Source organism: Phyllostomus hastatus, unplaced genomic scaffold, assembly GCF_019186645.2.
Source record: "Phyllostomus hastatus isolate PE091 unplaced genomic scaffold, TTU_PhHast_1.1 phas_contig_40, whole genome shotgun sequence".
In the NCBI taxonomy this organism is placed as follows: domain Eukaryota; kingdom Metazoa; phylum Chordata; class Mammalia; order Chiroptera; family Phyllostomidae; genus Phyllostomus; species Phyllostomus hastatus.
In genome coordinates, this window is record NW_025333872.1 from 109,173 (window position 1) to 132,384 (window position 23,212).

Genomic DNA, 23,212 nt, shown 5'->3' on the forward strand with positions numbered 1-23,212 from the left:
GGCTCAGTGGATTGAGTGCAGGCCTGCGAACCAAGGGGTCACCAGCTGGATTCCCAGTCAGGGCACATACCTGGGTTGAGGGCCAGGTCCCCAGTGGGTGGTATGCAAGAGGCAATCACACACTGATGATTCTCTCCCTCTCTTTCTTCTTCCCTTCCCCTCTAAAAATAAATAAAATCTTTAAAAACAACAACAACAAAAAAGTTCTCAATGAACAACTTTTCCCTGTCAACCACCTCTTGCCAGAACTCATTCATTCTTAATTTCAACTACTACGTGTCTCTATTAGGATAACTCCCAATCTAGTTATAAGTTCTCCCTCTTCCCATCTCCAATTTCTGACTTCTATTTGCCTGACTATAGGCACTTCAGGGCTCTTCTATATCCCTGTATTCCTCAGGAAAAATCAGCTTTTCTAAATTGGCCCCTTCTGTATTTACTTCATCATCTCTGTTATCTGCCTGTGCTCCTAGGTTTACAACTTTAGTGTAACTTCTCTCCATTTACTCAACATGACCCGCCAAGTGTTCATTGTGTTTCCTACTATCCTACTTTCCAGTTCCACAGCTCACACGCATTCTGGGTTTTCTTCACTTCCTTCCTGAATCCCAGTTTCCAGCAGACCCGCTGATTTCTGGCCCACTCCCTCTCTTGCATCCATACCATACATTCCGCCCGTAAAGCCTCTCTCATGCAGCACACTCCCCAGTTCAAGGACTTCAAATAGTTCCTCAACACAAACCCAAATTTCTCAAATCAGCACTTAAGGTCTTCTACCCCTTCAGACGATCACTAGTAAATGTTTACATTAAACATTCTAAGGATACAAAACCCTAGAATACCAACATTTTGATCTTCCATATCTGAATCAGTAAATTGCAAACAAGGTTTATTAAGAATATAGTCAACCATCCTACACTTGATTTTACCTAATTACATCAGAAAATGGGAATATATTACTTAATCTACCATCCTCTGAACATTTCAAATTATTGGTCTGGCCAAAAAGTTCTTTCAGTTTTTTTCTGTATGAAGGTTCTAGTGATGTTTAGTTGTCTTTAACTTAATTCGAAACAATTTTGTTAGATTGTATTGTGACAGCTGTGATATCAGCATGGATTTTAGAAAAACTCATCAAATCTGCAAATTTTTGTGCAGCCATTTTATATTGAAGATGAAAGAAAACATGTAACATTTCTTGTGTATTATGTTTTATTATTTCAAGAAAGGTAAAACCACAACTGAAACACAAAAAGAGATTTATACAGTGTATGGAGAAGGTGCTGTGACTAAGTGAATGTGCTGAAAGTGGTTTGTGACATTTCTTAGTACTGTTGACATTCTGGCCAAATCATTCTTTGCTGTGGGACTGTCTTATGCACTGGAAGATGTTTAGCAGAACCCCTGGCCTCTACCCACTAGAAGCCAATAGCAGGAGACAGTCCACATACTCAAAACACTCAGTTATTGGTGAAAATAAAAAATATGTCTTTTATGGAAAAAAATAAATGGACTTTTTAGTCAACCCAATACCACAAGAAGGATTCATTTTCAAAAGTTGAACACTTCCAAAATGAAACTGTGTACAGCTATTAGAAAACAACACCCCATATCCTTAGTGAACATTAGAGATTATAAAGGGGTGAAATTATTTTAAATGGCAGCAAATTTGGCAAAATCTATAAAAAGTTTAAGTACAAATATCCTTTAGCCCAGCAAAACCACTTCCAGGAAATTACCTGTAGATATTCTCACAGAAGCAAGCAAAATTATAGGCAGAAGGATATTAAACACAACATTGTTGTAATAGTTTTTGGAAAATAGGACACAACTGAAATTCCTTTACTAGACTATTATTTTATGTCCCCACAAGGGAATATTATGCAACAATTAAAAATAAAGAAGAGGCTGTATATGAATTGATATGGAAAGTTGTTTAAGAACAGCCTAAGGGGGGTGGGGAACAACTTACAGAACAGAGAACAGAATGTAATAATTTCTATTGGTTAAAAAAATGCATATACATTTGTAAATGCAAGGAAGTATCTAGAAAACATACACCAAACCATTTATAGTAGTTAACTGGAAGAATAGAACTCAGGGAAAGAAACAAGGGATTTTCATTGTTTTTTTCAAAAAAAAATTTTTAATCCATGTTTATTGATTTTAGAATGAGAAGAAGGGAGGGAGAGAGGGAAAGAAACATGGATGTGAGAGATAAACATTGACCAGATGCCTCTCATACATGCCCCAACAAGGGACTGAACCAGCAACCTTGGCATGTGCCCTCACAGAGAACCAATCAAACCCACAATATTTCTGTTCACAGGATGATGCTCCAAATAACTGAAATACACAGGCCAGGGTAGGATTTTCATTTTGTGTGTGTGTATATGTATACATATCTTTTAAAAAATAATCAGTTTATTATATTTTCATTTAAAAAAGAAAAGGCTGAACACAGCAATGGTTTGATAAATATATTAATCTTGATTATCTAGAGTGCAGGAAATATGAGCTACTAAAATGCTTAATGAGAAACTCCTCCATTCACTCAACAACTATTTATGGAACACTTATACCATGTGTCAGGCATTGTGTCTGATGATAATGGTGAACAAGAAGGACCTCTTCCCTCCTTCCAAAGAGCTCACAAAAGACTTGGGTCTTCATTTTCCTGTTTCCCTGTGAGAACCACTCTGACTCCAGGTCTGTATTCTCATTAAGCCTATTATAGGCTTATTATAGGCTAAAATACTTATTCATTATCAGAAAATTCCCATTTTAAAGAAGCTATGGTTTTCTATAAAATAGATAGAAATGAATAGAACAACTATATCAAACAACAAAGGGTTTAAAATTACTATTTCCTTCATAATTAATTTTAAAAGTTATTAGAAGCACAATTTGTAGAAAGAACAATTCAACAAACACCCTTTCAAATAAATAAGTAACCCAGATGTTAAATGAAGTTTAAGGGAATTAACTAAGAACATTCAAACACCAAAATAATGGTTATAGGAAATTTTTATTTTCTTTACTGATTACAAATGTTTACTAAATTTTTGTACAATGAACATGTACTACATAGCAAAAAAAAAGTAAAAATTGTTCCTTAAAGAACAATTTGCAACAACACATCAGCTGCTGAGCAAAGTCACACTCTTTTATCCCACTATACCACCAGGTCCTTCATGGTCTGGCCTTGAGACTCCTTGTTCTGTCAGCTCAAAGCCCATTCCCCCTTTTGCTGGAAACAACATTCTGGGACTTTCTGCTGAGAAACCATGGGTTCTCACCTCTTCAGGCAGGCCCCAATCCCCAATCCCTGCCAGTCAGTGTTTTCCATCCCCTTGGCCACCACTATGGTTCAGAGGTTAACCTGACAGATCCAAATCAGTCCAGAAAAGAGGCTAATTTTAATGAGGCTATTAAGAAAATCATAATTACTGATGCAAAAATGCAGCTAAAATTCCTAAAAAGAATCTTGAAATAGAATGTTCATTTAATGTAGCAGTAAAAAAGTAGTAAGTTACCTCTTTTATTGAAATATACACCAATAGAACAGCAATGAAAATTCATTATTAGAAAATTCCCATTTTAAAGGAGCTATTAAAACTTCATGCTTGTCTCAAATAAGAATACTGAGTTTGCCCTGGCTGGGTGGTTCCTTTGGTTGGAACGTCATCCCATTCGTCATAACATGGCAGGTTCAATCCCCAGGTCAGGGCGCATATGGGAGGCAACCAACTGATGTCTCTCTCACATCAATGTTTTTCCTCTCTCTCCTCCCCTTCTTCTCTCTCTAAAATCAATAAGAACATATCCTCAGGTGAGGATTTTTTTTTAAAAAGTGCTGAGTCCATACAAACCATATCTTGTTAAAAAAAAGGTAAGTATAGGAACAGTATGAAAATGCACGTTAGCAGGCATGTACATTAATCACATCTCCTCTGACAGAAAATTTGTAATAACTTAAAAAATACAGATTCTTATGAGTAGTATTTTCTGAGGCACCAAAAATGCCACAATATCAATATTCTACCTCAATAAAAAAATCAATAAAAATAATAAAATAAGATGCCACACTACCCCCCAAAAAACCTTGTGATACATCTAACTTTTAAGTAGTTTTGACCAATTAATTTCTTTTCTATGCTAAGATTATAGAGTACATTAATAAATTATAGGGAAACAAAGCTTAATTCAATAGAAGAAAATAAAACTTAACCATTAGAACTTCCTAAGAGTAAAATGGACCATCTTGTGGAACTAAACTAAAACCAAAACTGTAATTTTCTGGAAAAAAAGACATCCTTGAAGAATTCAACTGATGTGCCAGCTGTTCCATTTCTTGAAAGTATATCACTAAACACATATAACAATCTGTAGCATTTTTTCTAGCATTCCACAATTTTCCTGGCCTATAATAGACATATTCTATCTATTATCATATTTAAGCATCTGACAGCATTGTTATAAGAATCCATAATATTCATTTCTAACTAAATGCACATATAAATTTTAGTTTTCAAATAGCAATGGATTTCAGTGGTTAAATATCATATATATTTTTTCCACAAAGTCTAAATACAAGACATTTCCTGAACTTTTAGCTTTCAGTCTCCTGTTCGTCAATGGATACAACTCTAGAGGCAATATATAAACACACCCCAGACAAGGTATTTCCACTTCTGACAACAGTGGACATAAACTTAATATGACCAATCACAACTACAGTCCACATAAGTGGTATGTGGCAACTAATGCAACAACAGCAGGAATTTAATAAGTTACAAAAATGGAAACATAAATTATATTTCTTAAGAATTCAATAACAAACTCCTTTTATAACTTAGAATTCAGAAAATGTTTCTCTCTCCTGAAAAACTGGTAAGCTTTCTTTATCAGACATTAACTATGAAACCTATCCTGTTTCCTTTTTTCTCTTGCTTGCCAGGAAGCTCAGAGCTAAAATTAATGTTCAAATACAGAAACTATCTTGCCTCAGATTACTGATGTAAAGAATTCTTTGCACTCCTTCATCCTGCTCATTATTTCTTAAGTGATTAGTGTTTGTTTTCTGACTGTTTTTAAAGGTCCTGGCCCTTTTTGTTTTAATTACAAACTAGCAAACCCTTTCAATAAACAGAACAAATTATTTAAAAATTTAACAATTTAAAAGATTATATCTTCGTATCACTCAATAATAATCTATTAAACAAAATCTGTTAACCTATCTTTATATAATATATAGACTCTAAAATGTATCTTTATTTTCCTCTTTTAAAGTTAACATAATTCATGACTTACTTTTAGAAAAGCCACTGGCAAGTTTCTAAAATAAAAGAATAAAATGACACAGGATCAAAACAAATTAAAAAATTTGGACACTAGATTAGGAGGATTTGCAATTTTTTAATCTTTTAATTTACTAACAAAATTGGTCTGGCAAAGCTAGGGAAGTGTCATAAAATAACTCACATAAAATGTATTAAAAATTGTATTACTATTATCAGCATTCTTACATACAAAATAGACCATAAGGATAAGAATATTTCAATGGTCTAGAAACCTTTAAAAAAAAGGGAAATGTAGCCACACTTCTTTAGAAATTATAGATACACAAATATACATGAAAATATTTGAATATGACAATATCAAAAAGTTTGTTAAATGGAAATAAAAGGACATTTAATAAAATGAACAAAAAATATAAAGATAAAAAGAAACAACCCATATTGACAAGTCTAGATTAAAAACTAAAAAATATATCATGAATTAAAGAAAATGTATAATATAATCATATTAAACTACAAAAGAGAAATAAACACATTTCACAACAAGGACAACAGTCCTTGAGTCTATAAGAGTGCATAACAATGTTAAAGCACTTCACTTCTAGGAGCCACAAATAAAAACCAGAAAATGATAACAAGTGGAAGAAGCAAGATGACCAAATTTATGTAATAAAAGTGACAAAACTCAATTGTCCTGTTTTCTCTCAACATACAAGAATTGCAGAGCTTATACCTAAAAAAGTTAAATGATAAAAAACAAAGAATTCTCAGAATGAAGTCAATAGCAAACTTTATTACTATATAAATTTAGAAGGCTAGCAACCACTCATAAGTATATAGTTTAACAGATTTATTTCAAACAATAAAGTCTGCATAAGAAAACGTTTAAAAAACAGAAACAGAAAGCCCTATATATTACATAAAGAAAATGGCTAAGAGAAATCTTCCCACAAATTCAGCCCTGAAAAAAAATCTAACTCTGAAGTATTTATCTTCTCTCCTAATAGTATACAGAATAAAATCTGTTATAAAGGGTAATCATTCAAATACAAAAAAAGTAACAAGGCCTAAAAGAGGGGAAAATTCCCTTCTCCCTTCAGAAAAATGAAGATAGGAAAAAGAAACCATGCCATGGGAAATATAAATAAGTGACCTGCTACAAAGCACTGAGGACACGGAATTTTTATTTTTGTGTTGACATTTGTGGATTATACAATTCAACTTCATAGTATTTAAAATCACTATTTCAGTAAAAAATAAATCTAGTCCAGAATCCTATTATTTTAAATGTATACAATCCTTATTTATTTTTTAAATTTTTACAGAGATGTAAAGAAGGGAAAGGAACATCAATTTGTTGTTTCTCACATGCCCCTAACTCAGGACCTGCCCTGCAACCCAGACATGTGCCATGACTGGAAATTGAACCGGTGACCCCTGGGTTCACAGGCTGGTGCTCAGTCCATTGAGCCACACCAGTCAGTGCCTATTTTTCTCTTAAGGAATATGGCAGGGTGAGCAGAGGTCTGGAAGCATCTTTATGTAACCCATGCCACTTTTTCCTTCTCTAATCATGGGAAAGAATATAGAAAATAATTATGAGTTATAAAATGATTTCACAATAAAATGATGATTTATGTGACTAAATACTTGTACAATACACACATTTTCAAAATGTAGGGAGGGCAACTTCCCAAAATTAAAACAATATATTTCAAAGGAAGAAAAGTGTTATTAATAGTGATTTGGTGATTAGGAGCTGACATTTATATACGAGAAAAAATTACTGGCCCTGTAGAAAGGAAAGGGAGTATTTATTGAGCAACTAGAATAACCAGACTCTAAGCTTAGGGTTTTACAAATATTCTATCACATTGCATCTAGGTAGGAAAATAATATAGAAGGAAACAATGCTTAACTAATTTCTCTAAGTATATTTACGTGTAAGAGCCTAAAGAAGATGTAAACTTAGAGACAGACTACCATAACAGAAGTACAGGGTCGGGGGCCCTGAGATGAAAGCACAATCATTATCAATTTTTTATGTTAATCTTACTGTCCTGTTAACTGCTCTGTAAAGGAGTCAAAATAGAAACAAAAAAAGTCTACTTTATTTGATACTGCTTATGTTTATTACACTATTCCATTTATAATTTACAACTCTAAAAACGAAAGAAAGAAACCCTTTCTTCTTAAAGCAGATTTTGGAGTCGTGGTTTTAAATGTTACTTTAAGAATAGTAATGCTTATCCAAGAAATGTAATCATGGGTTTCTTATTAAGAAGGGTAAATTATTATCACATTATTCCTCATGGTAAAATTACTTTTTACCTTGGTGTTTAATAACATTAGTAGAAAAATTATTGGTAGTACTACTGTAATTCCCACCTGGATGGGTAAGAATCACACTAGAATGACATTTAAAAAAGCTTTCATTTAGCTCGGTAAGTTGCAGGCCTGCTCACTAATTTGCTGTGATCTTAAACATGTGACTTTTCTTCCTCTGGACCTCAAGGTCCTCCTCTGTAAAACAAGATGGCTGGACTAGACAATATTCCCCTCCTTCCCCTCTCTGGCCCTGCCTAATTCATGGCTTTGGCTATTTAGGATATAGACTACGCATGCAAGGACAGAGAGGAAAGCAGCAGCAGAAACCCTCTAAACAGGAGAAGAAAAGAAATGTACATGTTTATAAAAAGAAATGGACAAATTACAGAGTCCTAACAGTTCAGGAAAAAAATTCATGAGCTTCACTGTCAAAATTAGTTTGAATAGAAGTTTCAGTTATATTGAAGTCAGGAGAAACAGTGAGAAATGCTAGAAATACAGCCTTAGAAATGTTAACTATAACGTACAAGAATGCTTCACAAATCACCCAAGAAATCCTCCCAAGTTCCCTTAGTACATGTGGAAAAGATGTCATACTCCTTGGCTTAATCATTTGTAATTGTGCCCTGACATAACCACCCATTATTTTCCAGCAGGCTATTCCTGTTGGAAATGATGATTTGGCTTCATCATTTCAAACCAACCTAGGAATATCTTCCCTTCATTTATTACTCAATGTTCTATCTGAAGTGCATTTTCCCTTCTTTCAACTTATAACAATGTATCATACTCTAACAATGTTTAAGGCACATTCTAAGGGCTCAACATGTATTTTTTTTGCATTTTTAAAGATTTTATGTATTTATTGTTAGAGAGAGGGGAAAGGAGGGAGACAGGGAAAGAAACATCAATGAGTCAGAAACAGTGATCAGTTGCCTCTTGCACACACACCCCCAACTGGGGACCTGGCCCCCAACCCAGGCATGTGCCCTGACCAGGAATCAAAGAGCAACCTCTTGGTTCACAAGCCGGCACTCAACCCACTGAGCAATACTATCCAGGATTTGACATGTATTATTTAATTCTCTCAACAATCCTAGAAGGGAGGTTAAATAAATTGCTTAAGATTACACAATAGCAGAGCTAGGGTTCCAACACAGGTTGTCTGGCTCCAAGGAGCCTCTCTTCTTAATTTGCTAACTAGTCCTTCAAAGCTCAAACAAGTTCTGTTACTTCCTGAAGTTCTCATCTGCTTAGCAGTTGAGAACTTGCCTCTTCAGTCATTAAGTAAATCACTCACTTGTCATTTACCATGGGACCTGTTACTTATCTTTTATGCGTAGTTCTATCTTTTCTACGAACAGGATCTTGTCTTATTTATTCTGTAATAACATTATTTAGAACCTCACAGAATTTACTATCTGGAACACTAAAGTGCTTATTAATAAAGCTATAATAGCATTTAATATTTACTGAAGACATATACCAGGCTCAGACATATGAGGCTCCAGGCTAAGTACTTTATATGTATAATTTCACTTAATCCTCACAACCCTGAGGTAGATATTAATACTGCCCCTCCCAGTATTACAAAGAAAACTGGGACTTAGAAAAGCTAAATCGCTTGTTAATATCACACTGGTGTGGCTCAGTTGGTTGGGAATCATCACACAAAGGTCACCAGTTCGATTCGGCGTCAGGGCACATGCCTGGGTTGCGGGGCTCAGTTTGATTCCCAGTCAGGGCACATATGAGAGACAACTGATGTTTCTTGCCCTCTCTTTCTTCCTCCTTTCCCCTTTCTTCACAAATAAATAAATAAATAATTTTTTAAAAAGCGAGTCTATGTCAGCCCTGGCCAGTGTGCCTCTGTTGGTTGCAGTGTCATCCTGTATACACTGAAAAGTTGCAGGTTCGATTCTTGGTCAGGGCACATACCTAGGTTGCAGGTACAATCCGCAGTTGGGGCGCATATGGAAGGCAACCAATCAATGTTTCTCTCTCACCTCAATGTTTCTCTCTGTCCCTCCCGTCCCTTCCCCTCTCTCTAAAAAGCAATGATGCCCTAGCTGGTGTGGCTCAGTGGATTGAGCACCAGACTGCAAACCAAAGAGTCGCTGGTTTGATTCCCAGTTGGGGCACTTGCCTGGGTTGCAGCCCAGGTCCCCACTGGGAGAGCTCACAAAAGGCAACCACACATTCATGTTTCTTTCCCTCTCTTCCTTCCCTTCCCCTCTCTCTAAAAATAAATAAATTATAAAAATAATAAAAAATTGAAAAGCAATGAAAAAAAAGTCCTTGGGTGAAGACTTAGGAAAAAAAAAAGAGTCTATGCCATACTCTTAATCTCCAGCCTACCACAAAACATCTTGAAGAATCAGTCCTAACAATTCAGTTCAATTTGCTCTCACTCTGCAGCACTAGGTTGAACATTAAGGATTCAGAATTAGAGATACAGATGTTGTCCTCAAGAATCAGGCCATTAAGACTTCAGGACCAAACTATGATATCATTGGCAGAATCACCATCATCAAAATTTAAAAATTTTAACTTATATCTTAAATCAAAATATAAAAAAACCCTTGGAAACTATCTTGCACATCATTCCTTCTCTCTTTGGCTCCCTCACTTCCTTTACCCTAGGACTCATCTTTCCAGTTTCTGTATAATAGAGTAGAAGGATCCCGTTAATCCTAGCAACTATTAGGATGTCTAAATTTAACTTATTGATAGATTGGACTCAAGGGTATATATTAACTAAGGGTATAGTTGATGAATTCCACACCCATAATGAAATATGGGCAATGAAGGACAGCTAGAAAAAAAAAAAACAATGGCAAAAAGAAGCAACAGAAAGAGGGATGTGAAAGTCACACTGTAAAGCAAAGATAAAAAAAAAATGAAAAAGGCAGGAAAATGGACACAAATAGAAGGTGAAAGTAAGAATCCGGAATGAATTCAGTGGAGATACATAAATGAAAACACTAAAATCTAATCCATTTTATGAATGCTAACTCCTTTAATTACTTCTTTTCATAACCTCTAGTGGAAACAAAAAAAAGTTTATAAAAGCCCACTGAAAAACCATTAATTATGAACAGTATGTAAATTAGTTTTTTTCTAAGAAAACACTCATTTCAAAATGTCAGGACTGTGAAGAGACCTTAAAATACTATCTAATGCAAACTCACTCATTTTACAAGTAAAACAAGGCTCAAAAAGGTTAAATAACTTTAACTTGTCCGAGATCAAATAGCTACTTAGTAGCAACACTCTTGATTCTCATCCCAATGTCTATTATCACACTAAGCTTCCAGAAATGGTGTATTTTTCTCCTCCATTTTCTACTCTGAATAACCATTAATTTCTGCATAAGCATCTCGGAATCCCCATATTATTCCTAGTTCCCATGGGATAAAATCATCAGATATTCTGGATTATTTAAAACAGTAAGGTAATTATCTTATTCCCGAAGTCAGTTATCTTCAGTTGGGGCTTGGTTCCTACCAGAAAGAGATGCCATTTCCCAGAAAAGCAGAAAGATGAAAAATCTCCATAAACTGACCAAATACAAGCCAACTTCATAAACTATAATCTCTCTGGAAAGGAATCAGGCCCAAAATTCTTGGAGGCTAGATGACTGCTAATGGGAAGTACAATAGATATTACTTATTTTCCCCTTTCTATTTTATATCCTCCCAACTAACCACAGTCTCCTATCTTTTTGACAAATGTCAATTCCAGAAGCCTGTTAAAAAAAGGCAAAGTAATAAAATAGAGTATGGTGTCACTTTCAGCAAAAGGTGGCTTTTTGATGGGAACTATCATTGCCAGGAAATAATGGGAAAAGGAACAAGAAAGGAGTTTTACGGTAAACCTACAGACCTGTACTTTTAGCCACCAACACACTGGGAAGTCCTGAAAAATACGGTATATATTCTCAGTATTTCCCTCACTGCAAAGCACTTGCAGATATTCTGGGCTATAAGGATCTCATCCTGTGGTCTAAGGAAGTCTGCTGCTTCCATTACTTGATAAATTGTGGGCCTTGCCAGTCACCATTCACCAGGTTATTTGAGCTGAATGATTTGGAAATCAGTACAGCAGTACTCCTTTATCCACAGTTTTGCCTTCTGCGGTTTCAGTTCCAGAAACAAACAATTCATGGGTTTTAAACTGCACGCCATTCTGAGCATAATGATGAATTCTCACAACATCTACTCCATCCCACCCAGGACGTGAATCATCCCTTTATTCATCTTATTCGTGCTAAGTCTGCTACCTGCACATTGGTAGCTGTGTAGGTATGACAGTGCTTGTGTTCAAGTCACCCTTCTTTTACTTAATAAAGGCCCAAAGCATGATAGCAGTGATGCTGACAACTCAGTATGCCAAAGAGAAGCTATAAAGTGCTTCCTTTAAGAGAAAAGATGAGGATAGTACAATAAGATATTTTGAAAGACCACATTCACATAACTTTTACTATATTGTTGTAATTGTTCTATTTTATTATTAGTTGTTAATCTCTTACTTGCTTAATTTATAAATTAAACTTTATCATAAGTGTGTATAGGTGTCAAAATTATCCATGGTTTCAGGCATCCACTGGGGGGGTGGTCTTAGAACTTTTCCCCTGCAGATAAGGGGGACCTACTCTACATAACCTAGGTTTAAATACAATAATTACCTAGGTCTTAAACGTGATATGTTTGCCTATAAGGCCAACTGACGCCTTTTCTTTATTCATAGAGAATAAAGTTTTTACTTACCCTCCAAGAAAGGAGAGAGGCACAGTGTGGAAAGATAGACCAGCATTGAGGGGTGGGGGCTTTGAGCTTTTATTGGATTATCATTGGATTTAAAAAGGGCAGGGGGTTGCTGTTGTGTGGCCCCTGGGCTGTAGGGGTGTTTTAACAGGAGGTTGCAGTTTGTTCCAATGTTATCTTCTGCCTGGTGCTACAGGCAGCAGTTAGTTCTGTTCTTGCTTTCCAGTAATCTCGAGTCCTGGGGACAAGCTCAGAAGAGTAAAAGGGCAGTCATGGTTAACAAGGTCAGACCTGCTAGGCAAATGGTGCCACAACAGCAAGTGGGGCTGGCTTTATCCTTTCATCCCCTCCTCTGTTTTTAAAATGGATTTATTCTTAATGACCTAGCCCAGTTCTGGTTTTGGAGAGTAGGGACGAAGGTCTCTTCTTCTATAACTACTTCAGGTGGGCTAGGGATATAGAGCTGTCCCTGCCTGTGGGTCTGGGTATGGGTCATTAAGGAGAAGAGGGTGGAACTGGACAGCCCAAAAAGTGAGAGCTGTGGCTGAAGGCCCTTTAATCTCCCAAGCCTGGATGCTCTGTTGAAGGATATAAGATACTTGAGGAGACATGGCCTAAAAACAAGATTAAAGAAAAAGGCAGCCCTGGCTGGCGTAGCTCAGTGGATTGAGCGCGGGCTGGGAACCAACGTGTCCCAGGTTCGATTCCCAGCCAGGGTACATTCCTGGGTTGCAGGCCATAACCCCCAGCAACCGCACATTGATCTCTCTCTCTCTCTCTTTCTCTCTCCCACTCCCTCTCTTCCCTCCCTAAAAATAAATAAATAAAATATAAAAAAAAAAAAAAAGAAAAGAAAAAGGCTGCTGCCCTGGCTAATGTGGCTCAGTGGACTGAGCACCAGCCTGTGAATCAAGGGGTTGCCGGTTTGATTCCCAGTCAGGGCCGCATGCCTGGGTTGCAGGCCAGGTCCCCAACAAGGGGCACATGAGAGTCAACCACACATTGATGTTTCTCTCTCTCTCTTTCTCCCTCCCTCCCCCTCTTTAAAATAAATAAAATCTTTAAAAATTTTAAAAGAAAAAGGAAAAAGGCTGCTATAGGTCCTAGGAAGGGAGTTAATCAGGAAAACCAGGACCAGATATTGGCCTTAAAATCCTAAAAACAGAGAGGCAGAATAATAGGTAAATTTGTATGGCTGAGACCCCAACAGTTCTCAATAATTCCAAGTCAAGGGATGAAAAAATGAAGCATTGGCTTGGAAGAAGACTAGAAAAATTAGCATTCAATCAGTTTGTAGGTGACAATTAGACATTGCAATTTCCACTGAAACACAATTTCTCTCCCTAAAATCACCCTCATTTTATCAAAGAGACTACATTAAGTCCAGTTTCAATTTGGCCTGATTATTTGCATGAACACAACAAGAAAAGTAATTGATTATATAAGCTCTTTCAAATCTGCTTTGCTGGAATTTTCACAAGGGACCTTCAGACTGAGCTTGTCAGCCCTTCAGGGCACAGTTGCCATATGGCTTTGCCTGAAATACCTATTACTTTGAGTGGATTCCTCAAGTTTTTGAGGTCTCCAAAATGTCTTGAGGTTCCTTCCTTGCCATCTTCTGGGAAAGCAGACTTTGTTCCTTGCCCAGAAAGACTGCCATGAACCACAGGACAAAGCAAGGTACCAGGCCATTTCTCCAAGGGGCTCTAACTGGTGAAGCCTTTTCTGACAAAGAAGAAAATGCCCTGTTTTACTTTAGAAACCTAGCTTAATTTTGATATGTATGAAGTTTATTATAAATTAGGAATAACTTCCTGCTTTAACATGTTAACCAAATCAGGACAAATATAGTAGAAATGAAAAGGACAAAAAGATATAAAGAGATATTTTAAAGTTAGAGACAAAGTGATTTAGTGACTCATTGAGCTTATGAAATAAAGGAAGAGTAACAAATGACCAGTGAGAACAATGGAGTTATTAACAGCTAAAGAGGCAAAGTCTGAGGAGTAGTGGGTGTTTTTTTTTGTTTTTTTTTTTTGGCTGGGGTGGGCAAGGGTTATTGGGTGTGCAGCTGCTAGTGATGGTATTTAAGCATATTTAGTTTCAAGACATAGGTGAAAATCTGGGCCTTAAATTCAAACAGAAGATACAGAATTGAGACCTAAAAAGCACAGTAATGACTGAGTTTTTAGGAAAAAAAAAGGTAACAAAAATATTTGGGCAACAGCATTCCTCAGATATCACATGTTCAAGATAATCTAACTTTCTAAATGAATAGTGCTTCATTGTATAGATATAGGATCTTTGGACTCATTTATGTTAAATGAAAGCTAAAAAATTCATCTTTCTTTCCCAGGCTATGAATTGACAGAAAGACAAAAACTGTTTCAAAATTAACACTACCCAAAATCAAGTCTTTGAACTAAAATACACTGCTTTTTAAGTTTCTCTATTTAATAATAAAACTTTTGGGAAAAAACTGAGAGAAAATAGGGTACATCCATATAAGAGTTAAAACCATTCTAACCAAAATTTTTATAATTAATAAATCTGGAGAATAGGTACATGGAGGTTTATTATAGTGTTCTTGCCAGTTCTGTGTAGTTTGAACTTCCAGAAGTAAAAGTCTAAAAAATACTACCTACTGATATATTTTAAATTCATGTCAGTTAAGGCATGACAATACAAAACAAAATTCTAACAGATAAAATATTTCAAATGTTTTATTTAGTTTTTAATAAACCAATGAAATTTATTGGGTATGAAAGGGCAAAAAGGCCCTGTCTGTCATTTCAGAGAAACATGAATATATTCATTAACTGGAAAAAGTTAGTCCTTTTATTCACATTGGCACATGTTAGACATTTGTCATTTTTCTCTTCAATGAACTTACATTTTTGTTGAAGGAAAATATATAGGCCACATAAATGTATGGTTTTGGTTAGTAAAGTCAAAATAGATGTTTATCCTCAGCATCAATGATTAATTGGTTGAACCTGCTGGTTAGGCCCCCTATTACTTCAAACATCTTCCACTCTAGTAAATAACCAAATAAATCACTCTCTACATAGATGCAAAAAAAATTTTTTTAAATGAACCAGCCCTGGCTGGTGTGGCTCAGTGGATTGAATGCCAGTCTGCAAACCTAAAGGTCATGGGTTCAATTCCCTGTCAGGGCACATGCCTGGGCTGCAGGCTAGGTTCCCCAGTTGGGGGCATGCAAGAGGCAACTGACTGATATATCTCTAACACATTGATCTTTCTCTCCCTCTCTCCCTCCTTTCCCCTCTGAGAACAAATAAAATCTTTAAAAAAAAACATATCTATAAATTATACCTAACCCTAAATTGTGAACACATATTTAAAATTATATAAAATAACAGAGGGGAAAAGGTTGAATTTTTTTATTTTATTTATTTATTTTTAGAGAGGGAAGGGAGGGAGATAGAGAGAGAGAAACATCAATGTGTGGTTGCTGGGGGTCATGGCCTGCAAACCAGGCATGTACCCTGACTGAGAATTGAACCTGTGACACTTTGGTTCGCAGCCCGCACTCAATCCACTGAGCTACGCCAGCCAGGGCTAAAAAGTTGAATTTTTAACAATTATAGTCTAAGTTATGATTCAAATAGGTGTAATTTAAATCAAATTACTCTACTGAGACTATGGGAACACTAAAATTAATGGAGAGCAGCAAATTCACTTACCAGTGACCAAGAACAGTTTATATGGTTTACAAACACCAATATTTCCTCCTTAAGATAAGTAACATCATCTGAAAAATGACAAAACTTGCTTGCCTCCTGTCTGGTAAAGACCACACAGTAAAGACTGTGGATGTGCAACTCTTTCAACAGGAACAATCACCACCTTGAATTCCCAGAAAGCTGCTGCCAGCTATCAGTCTCACTCCCTAGGTGACATGCACAGAGCAACAAAGTAAAGCTGGGTTTCCTTGCTGGCAGTTCTGCCTTGAGTCATTTTCAGTATCCTGTTTCTTCTGGCAGAAATATGTTATCATGAAACTTAGTAAGAAGCAGCATAAATATATGTGTATAGAGATAAAAGACTGTCAGCGATTCTTTTTCCACATCATTAATTCTGAATAGAGGTATTTCACATTTTGCAAATAATATTATTCTCCTATCTTCAACAAATTTTTGTAGCTTTTTTCCTTACTAAAGTAAAAATTACATTCCAGAAGATGCACAGACCTTAAATACTCAGTTCAATAAGTTTGAACAAATGTGTACAATAACCATCAGTGAATCTAGACATTCCTTGTACTAATCTTGTAACTTTCTGAAACTTAAAAATTATATGAAAATGAAGTTTCCGAAAGTGTACAACTGAATTACCATCACCCAAATCAAACTATAGAATATTTCCATCTCCCTAAAAAGTTCTCTTTTGCCTTTGTCCAGGCAACCACAGTACCTAGAAACCACTGACCTGATTTCTATCACCATACCTAAGTCTTGCCTCTTCTTTTATAAATGGTGTCATTTGATACATTTGTGTGTCTGGCTTCTCTTGCTCTGAATAGTATTTCTGAGATTCATATATGTTGTTGTGTGAATCACTAATTCTTATTACGAAAAAAAGCTGTTGTGAATATTTTGTATCAGGTTTTTTGTGGACATTATTCCTCATGATGCAGTAAAATTTCATTTAAAGGGGTAGGGAGTTTCCACATAAATAAGCATGGGAAGTCATACAAGTATAGATAAATGGATTTACATATGCACATATACATATAGTAATTATATACAATTACATACAAAATGAAAAAAATACAAATTTCATCTATCTACCTGTACCTGTGTATCTATCTACCTGTATGTGTATATGTACAGTTGACCCTTGAACAACACAGGTGTGAACTACACAAGTCCAATGGTACATGGATTTTTTTCAATAAATACAGTAAATGTATTTTATCTTTTATGACTTAATATTTTCTTTTCTCTAGCTTAGTTTACTATAAGAACACAATTTATAATGTTGTACAGATCATAGAAAGTATGTGTTAATAAAGTGCTTATGTTATCAGTAAGGCAAAGGCAAGCTTAGAACAGTTAGCTCCCCACATCCGCAGATTACCAGCACAGGCTGAAAATGCTGTTTTGGATCTGCAGTTGGTTAAATTCATGGATGTGAAACCTGTGAATGTGAAGGGCCAACTATAGTTAAGTTTTGGAGGTGTCAAAAGACATACTCCAATTTTCAGCTGGGGGCTGGGGGTCGACACTCCTAGCCCCTGCGTTGTTCAAAGGTCAACTGTGCACACACGCATACATACAGATATGTAAATGAACAGATTCTGAGAAGTCCACCTACAACCAATAAAGATGTACTAAAGTAATTTATAAAGTTCATAGTGAAAATCTAAGATGGAAAAGATAACTATCTCAATTTTTCTTATTATGTATTAAGAATAATTCAAAAGAGAAACAAATTTCTCTCCATGTAAATTACCCTGTTCTGCTTCGATGAAATACCTTCTTCTCATTAACAAATCCCCTTCCCAAACTAAAATTTCTAAACATTAAATGTTATCCTCCACCGTATAATAATTTTTAAGGGCAAAACCTAAAATAAACTGTGTTGAGATCATAAGATTTTATTTTATTATCTTGCTTTTTTAAAAAGTTAAACATGGAAACAATTCCACTGGTTAATATTTAACATGGGTAAAGACTTATTTTTATCCTCATTCAGAATACATTTTCTCCATTCCTAAAAGTAATTTACTGCAGCATTAAGTCTGTAATAGAAACATTTTGACTTTCAAATTCCACTGTGTAATTTTCTCTGACAATAGAGGAGGTTTTTAATTTCCAGAGGTAAGAAACATTAAGAAATATATGTGCAGCCCTGGCCAGGTGTGTCAGTTGGTTGAAGTGTCATCCTGTAGACCAAAAGGTTGCATGTTCCACCCCGGTCAGGGCACCAGGGTACATACCTAGGTTTCGGGTTTGATCCCGTCAGGCTGTGGAGGCAGAGGTAGCAGCCGATCAATGTCTCTGCCTCTGTCTCTCAAATCAATAAACATATCCTCTGGTGAGGATTTTTTTAAAAAAAGGAACATGTGTTCAAATCTTATTTTTGAAGAAATCAAACTGAAATTCCCATCCCTGCTTCTGATAATCAAATGGTCATTTTCAGGGCACTAGGAGTGGCTCTTCTCTTAATATCACCTATAAATGGCCAAGATGGAGTCAGAATATTACATATGGCTCTAGAATTAACCACTGCCTGATTTAGGAAGGGTTTCCAACTACAAAAGGGAAAAAAGAACCTTTGGTCATTCTCCATCTTTTATTCCTTCATCCAAAAAATGAGCAATTTCAAAAGCATACAATTTAAATGTACTACATTTTTAATCTTAAAAAATAGTCTTAGTATTTGGATGTTCCCTAACTTTTACAGGTATGCAACTATTTACTTAAAAATCCATTCTTTCACTCTGAAAATATATCATTTTCATTTTTTCTAATTATTGTACCTCTTTCTAAAAGAAAACAGCCTTGAATAATTCTTTCAAAAATGACAACTGCTCCAAATAGCTACAATTCCCAACTTACTTTCAATATCTTTTGCCTGATTGTTTGAGAATTAAATAAAAATTTATTCTTATTTTTGCAGTGTTTTTCTTCCAGACCAAGGGTAGAAAACGTATATCAAATACGCAGACCCCATATACCCTCTGGTGATTCTTCTCTCTTATTAACCAGATGTTTTCCATAAGACTAGAATTAAATACTAAATTTAGCATAAAATGAACTTGCCCCTTTTGAGGACTATAGTCTTACATGTTTAAGCTTCAGCAGAATGTAGGTCAATTCTCATCATAACGAACTATGAGGTACAAATTATTTTCAGTACATACTTGAATGTCAGTGTTTAAAATATTGCTAAAATATCCTTAGTAACCTGTGAGCTATACAGATTACAGTTACAAGGGTAAAGAGGCCCTGCTATAAATTATGCCAACCTGTTTCATTTGGCTGAACTGTCTTTTACACAATAAATGAACATCTTATTTGCAAATTAAATCACACTGAAGGGGCTACTGTTTTTAAATCAATAGTTATGGGATATACATATCACTGTCTACCCAGTCTGATGAGTGTAGATTTAATTTTCTTTACAATTTGGGGGATTAACGTCAAACATTTAAAATGCACTACAGAAAAACTCAGAAATGTGAACTAATGAAAAAACAAAATCTAATTATTAATCAGTTAGGTTAGAAAGCTCAGTTTCAAAATTATGAAATATACATTTTAACTATTTAGCAGAAGTAATTAAAGAATTTAGCGTGTCAAAATATGTATAATATAGGTTCTACTTTAGGAGTTGTGAATATTATCAGGGTGGGGCAAAAGTAGGTTTACAGTTGTTTGTATGGAAAATAATACAATAATAAATAAATAAATGATAGAAGAATAAACTCAGTTTTGGGTACTCACAACTATAAACCTACTTTTGTCTCACCCTGTATTAAAGGCCTACCTACAGTGGATATTCCTAATGCTAGGTTAACATGCATATTACTATTAAATAAAGCAGTATTAATATCTAACAGTGTGATTTGATTTATCCTCAAATCTGGCTGTTTTGACATGTCCTTATTTTTTGTGGCTTTATTCATTCAAAAATATTTACTCACTCCCAAACTCAAAAAGACCCACACCTGAAGGCAAATGACCTACAAAACACTCCCAATGTTTATTGTGTAGATGTGAGAATTCAACTTACGCTTAATTTTGAAACTGAAATGTGGTTGATAGTTTTATGATATGGTCTACCACAAATTAAAATGGACAAAAATCAGTAATTAAAATATCTAAAAAGAGAATTTGAAAATGGGCTTTTAATTATAAAAGGCACTTTTACAGCTGAAGTTCCTAAAGTATGCTCTTGTGTAAAGAAAACTATGAAATATAAATTTAATTTTTATGTGATATACTTAAGCATCATTACAGAATAAAGATTATAAAACTTCTAATTATCCATAGTAGTTAAACTGATATATTCCCCAATCTTATGTGATTCCTTACAACTAATTGTACAGGAAAAAAACCCACTCTACATCTAGAAGAGCCACTGTTCAATCAATATACCCTCAGGGTCAAAAAGCCAACCCAGTTTAACAGCAGCAACTTCTACAGCTATAGAAAGAGGATGTTCTTTCAGTCTAAGCTAAGAAACATTCAGGAAACTAAAAATAACCCAAGATATGTATTCTTTTCCAATCCAAGAATAAACAGAAAATTTAAGACTTAAATAGTTGTCTAATTCAATATTTTTTAAGTTTTTCACGTTGAACTGGTTAAAATTATGTTTTAAAAGGACATTCATCCTAAATTCCCAAAACTAAAAAAAATTACTCAGAAACATACTTGTTTTGTTAAATGTTGGAAAAACAAAAGACCTCATAACATATAAGCCTGTTGTTTAGAAAAATAAAACATTTTATAAAGACCATCTTGATTATTTTTTAAATCCCAGTCACAACTAGTCTCTTGGTTAGAGTTTGGTTTTAAATAGTGTTGCTAATTAGGTAAGTAAAACTACCATTCACTGAAACACCAGTAAGATGGAATAATTAATAAAAATTGTAACTTTGTTCTTAAGAAGTTAAACTTACATTAAGTATAAATCATATCCAATGCAGAGATAAAACAAAACCCATGAGGAAAAAAATGAGTAACTAAAAGTTTCTCACAAATGAATGTTATTAACTCTCATCTAAAGTATATATTTTAAAAATAACTATTATATATTATTTTTAAATATTTTTCTGTAGATGCCCTAAATTGGTTAGGGCCATAGCTGTAGATTGTTAAATGGAGGCCCGTTGGGAGAGAGACAAACAGAAAACGCTAAGTGAAAGTATGACAAATAAAAATTTCCCACAAGAACAATAACTTCTTAAGTCTGCCCTTGAATTTTGATTCCAACAGCAAAAGAAAAAGCTACTATAATTCTCTAAAGTAAAAAAACCTTTGGGGTGGAGCGTGACAGAACTCTATAGACTATTAAAAATACTAAACTAAAATATTGCCTCAACTTTTCTCTTGTCCACAACGTACCAAAATAATGAGACAATAAAAATAAACACTCCTGTCTCCCCTCAGAAAGGCAAAGAAGGCTCCCATTCAATGTTAAGCTTTGTGCCACTGTAAAACATACTCCTGAAAAGTAAATCCAAAACCAAGAGCTCGAACTGCTTCTTGTAGAATTTACTGAATGGCGGCCAAATACTGTATACGCTGTCCTGAACCACACTGAAGGATATCTAGAGTTCTGAGCTCTCCATTTACAACTTGTATCTTACTATGCTTTCGCCACCACTACTGAAAACGGTTTTTTTTAAATGAGACTAAAATATTACTCTTGGCTCACTAATAGAAAGACATCAATCTATACGCTGACCCCTTATTTTTTCTTTTTTTTATAACCAACACTGGGTTTAACTCCTACACTGTCGCCAGGACACCTTTTAGACATCAATACCGGGAAAGAAGTAAAATGAATGAGGAGCCTTAAAACAACTTTAAAATGGCTTTCAGGTGTCATTGGAATAATCACCTGTTAGAATGGGCACCGCACTAGCACCCTCCAAGTGGGCCTGAGAGCTGGGATGCTGTTCCCAGTCACTCGTCCCAGCGCGACAGGTGAAGGCGGTGAACACGTCTCCACACCCACCGTCCCGGTAGCGCAAACCTAAAGCGAGAGTGCAGCAGCCGGACACTCCGCTATCCTCACCACCCACGGGCCCCTCCCGGTAAGCGCGGCTCCATCGCGCCCTCGGTGTCCCGGCGCACAGCTCACACCAGCTCGAATTCTCCACCCGCCCAGGCCACGTAAGGCGAAGTTTCTGTCTCTCCCGCGGCGGCAGCTGCTCACACGGACGCTGAGCAGGTCCGCGCGGGTTCAGTTGCCTGCTCCGGGCGGCTGCGGTCAGTGCCGCCCGGCCTCGGGCGAGTCGGAGACTATCAGCCGGAGCCCGGACCTGTCAACCCGGGCGGGAAACAAAGCCGAATGAGGACTAGCGTCTGCGACCGGCTTTGCCTCCGGGAAGGGGTGCGCGGCGGGGCAGCGAGCGGCTCCCGCGGCCACCCGGCTCCACGCCTCCCGAAGGGAGCACTGGCCCCGCGGCCCGGCGGGGCGCAGAGGGGCCCGGAATGGGGCTGGGGGCCTGCGCCGCGCTGGCCTCGAGGATTCCCGGGCCCCGCTTGCCCAGACGCGCCGCTCCCGAGCTAAGGAGCCGCGTGAGGGGGCGGGGAGGTGGCGCGGCAGCGGCCAAACCGTGAAGGAGGGGGGATTGGGATCCGAAGGAGCCGCGGCCACCCGCCCGATCCCTGCTGCCATGGCGCCGGTACCTGTCGCCGCGGTTGCTCGTCGCCTCTGTCTCTTTCCGCCTCACCCGCGCGCGGTTCACCCTCAGCCCGCCCACCAAGCCGCCCGCGCGCCGGACGCTGCAGCCGGAGACTGGCAGCGCCGGAGAGCCGGCCCGAATCCCAGGGACAGCGCCCGCCGCCGTCCCGCCCCTGCCGTCCGCAGGATCCGCCTTCCATTGGGCCCCGGAGCTGTCAGTCCGCCCCCAAAAGGCGCGCGGGCTGTCACTCTGCAAGTCCGGATTGGTGGGCACCCTCCGTCCATGCAAATGAACCCCTCCCCTGTCCATTTGCACCTCCGCTTCAGTGTAACCTCCGCCTCTTCACGCCAGCCCACGTGTCTGGCGCTGGCCCTTTGTGGGGCTGGAGGGAAAGCATGGAGGAAACTAACCGACCACCCCCTCCACAC

The 23,212-nt window shown here is 36.9% G+C and overlaps 1 protein-coding gene across 2 annotated transcripts in view; it reads right to left on the reverse strand.

Moving 5' to 3' along the window:
* Nucleotides 1–22,920, reverse strand: part of FKBP5 (FKBP prolyl isomerase 5) — a 97,540-nt gene extending 74,620 nt beyond the window's left edge. Inside the window, exon 1 of one of the 2 annotated variants that reach the window (XM_045843662.1) lies at nt 22,789–22,920. The gene's annotated coding sequence lies outside the window, so the exon portion shown is untranslated. The remainder of the gene's footprint in view (nt 1–22,788) is intronic. The other variant, XM_045843663.1, reaches the window with a different exon arrangement.
* Between the last annotated feature and the right edge of the window lie 292 nt (nt 22,921–23,212).